We start from the raw sequence: 2,425 nt of genomic DNA, 5'->3' as shown, positions 1-2,425 counted from the left end.
GTACCCATCGTGTGAGGAGTGAGGTGTTTGTCTACACCTAGTGGGGGATGTCTCCCAGTTAGGCTACTCAGGGATCAGGGACCCACTTGAGCAGGCAGTCTGTCAGTTCTCAGATCTCAACCTCCATGCTGGGAGAACCACTGCTGTCTTCAAAGCTGTCAGACAGGGACTTTTACATCTGCAGAGGTTTCTGCTCCTTTTTGTTTAGCTATGCTCTGTCCCCAGAAGTGGAGTCTACAGAGACAGGCAGGCCTCCTTGAGCTGCGGTGGGCTCCACCCAATTCGAACTTCCCAGTGGCTTTTTTTACCTACTTAATCCTCTGCAATGGCGGGTGCCCATCCCCCAGCCTTGCTACCGCCTTGCAGTTAGATCTCAGACTGCTGTGCTAGCAATGAGGGAGGCTCTGTGGGCGTGGGACCCTCCGGGCCAGGTGTGGGATATAATCTCCTGGTGTGCTGTTTGCTAAGACCCTTGGTAAACTACACTATTAGGGTGGGAGTTACCCGATTTTCCAGGTGTTGTGTGTCTCAGTTTCCCTTGGCTAGGAAAAGGAATTCCCTTCCCCCTTGTGCTTCCCAAGTGAGGCGATGTCTCGTCCTGCTTCAGCTCTTGCTAGTCGGGCTGCACCAGTGAACTAACATTGACTGTTTGACATGCCCCAGTGAGATGAACCTGGTACCTCAGTTGAAAATGCAGAAATCACCCATCTTCTGTGTCACTCATGCTGGGAGCTGGAGGCTGGAGCTGTTCCTATTCAGCCATGATGGGCGCTCCCCCCCCACCCCATTTAAAACTTTTAATCTGCCCCAACTCTGTATCCAGAAGTTCTTCCCAAAGAAGAGATGCTTTATCTTTGATCGGCCTGTTCACCGCAAGAAGTTTGCACAGCTCACGAAACCACGTGATGAAGAGCTGGACCCCGAATTTGTGCAACAAGTAGCAGACTTCTGTTCCTACATCTTGAATAATTCCAAAACTAAAACTCTTTCAGGAGGCATCAAGGTCAACAGGCCTTGTAAGTCCCCTTCCTAGTACTTCTGCTCATTGTTTAAGACTAGGGGAGCATAGAATATCTTCCACCTAGTTTCAGCTTTGAAAAATTCCAATCTACTACTATAGTTATGTTAAATTCTAGATGGCACCAATGTTTCTAATATATATTGTTAGTCAAATTTCCAGTCTAGGAAAAGGCCAAGGGAAAAAAAGTTCTATTGCTTAAAATTGCCCTAGTGAACTGGACTTGCACATGCAATACAGTAGCCCCTAGACAAGTGTGTCTATGTAAACATAAATGTAAATAATTTAAATAGGGAAAATTTAAAAGTCAGTTCACACGGCTGTAATTCAAGGACTCATATCTACATGTACTTAGTGGCTAGCACACTAAACAGCACATATAGAATATTTCCAGCATTACAGAAAGCACTTTTGGACAAAACTGTGATAAAATAAACTAAATGGATGACTCCTTTTTACTGGAATAGTGTCATTTGTTTCATACACATTGATCAAATGCTTACTATGAATAGACTGAAGATACAGACATAAATGAAATAGATATGGTTCCTGTCCTAACGGTGCTTGGGGTTAAAATGGATGCAAACATTCAATTAACACAAGTCTATGTAATGTTGTACAAGAACTCAAGTACAACAAATGTTGGTATGCATGCATATCTTCTGAGGATCTTACCAAAGAGAAAAGTCTAATTCAGTAGATCTTGGACAGGGTCTGAGAGTCTGTATTTCTAGCAAGCTTCCAGGTGATACTGAGGACATTGATGCTGTGAGGAAAATAGATGGTATTTGACATGCTCAGAATTACACGGAATAGAGACTTTCTTTACTATAAGAAACATTAGCATCTGTTCTCCATATGCAGGTCTAAAGAGCCTGGTGTTCACCTATGTCAATGGCATCAGCAGTAATGATCTGCCCTGCTGGAGTATGTAGTCCTGGCCTTGCCCAGATAGAGAACTCAGCTGCAGTGCAAAAGACTATTGCCCACTACAAACAGCAGATGGACCAGAAGGTGCAGCTCCCCATGGAAACCCTCCAGGAGCTGCTGGACCTGCACAGGGACAGTGAGAGAGGGGCCACTGAAGTCTTCATCAGGAGTTCCTTCAAAGATTTGGACCATCTATTTCAAAAAGAGCAGTAATTTTTGTCTCAAATTTATATGGTTTAGGGTCATGGAACCCAATATACTACAAGGAAAGAAAATGAATATCTATTTTGTTAGAAGTAATTCTTCCTAGCTTTCATTCCAAGCAGGGCATAGTCCAAACTCAGACCCCAGTAACCTTCCTGATCTAGCTGCTTTGCTAGAGTTAATCCTTTTGGGTAAATCACATCCTTGGTAATATCCCCAACTATAATCTAAGAGATTATCATTAGTGTTCAGTTGTGTCCCCAAGACTCTCAG

The 2,425-nt window shown here is 43.8% G+C and overlaps 1 pseudogene across 1 annotated transcript in view; it reads left to right on the top strand.

The window, feature by feature from the left end:
• Positions 1 to 2,161, top strand: part of LOC105521849 — an 11,691-nt pseudogene extending 9,530 nt beyond the window's left edge. Inside the window, exons 5-6 of the transcript XR_001003347.1 lie at positions 792 to 1,016; positions 1,883 to 2,161. The product of XR_001003347.1 is annotated as an interferon-induced guanylate-binding protein 1-like (transcript). The remainder of the gene's footprint in view (positions 1 to 791; positions 1,017 to 1,882) is intronic.
• Positions 2,162 to 2,425: the final 264 nt, after the last annotated feature.

Source organism: Colobus angolensis, unplaced genomic scaffold (genome assembly GCF_000951035.1).
Source record: "Colobus angolensis palliatus isolate OR3802 unplaced genomic scaffold, Cang.pa_1.0 Scaffold41, whole genome shotgun sequence".
Lineage (NCBI taxonomy): Eukaryota > Metazoa > Chordata > Mammalia > Primates > Cercopithecidae > Colobus > Colobus angolensis.
Note: the sequence above shows the minus strand (reverse complement) of the source record. Positions and strands in the feature narration are given on the sequence as shown.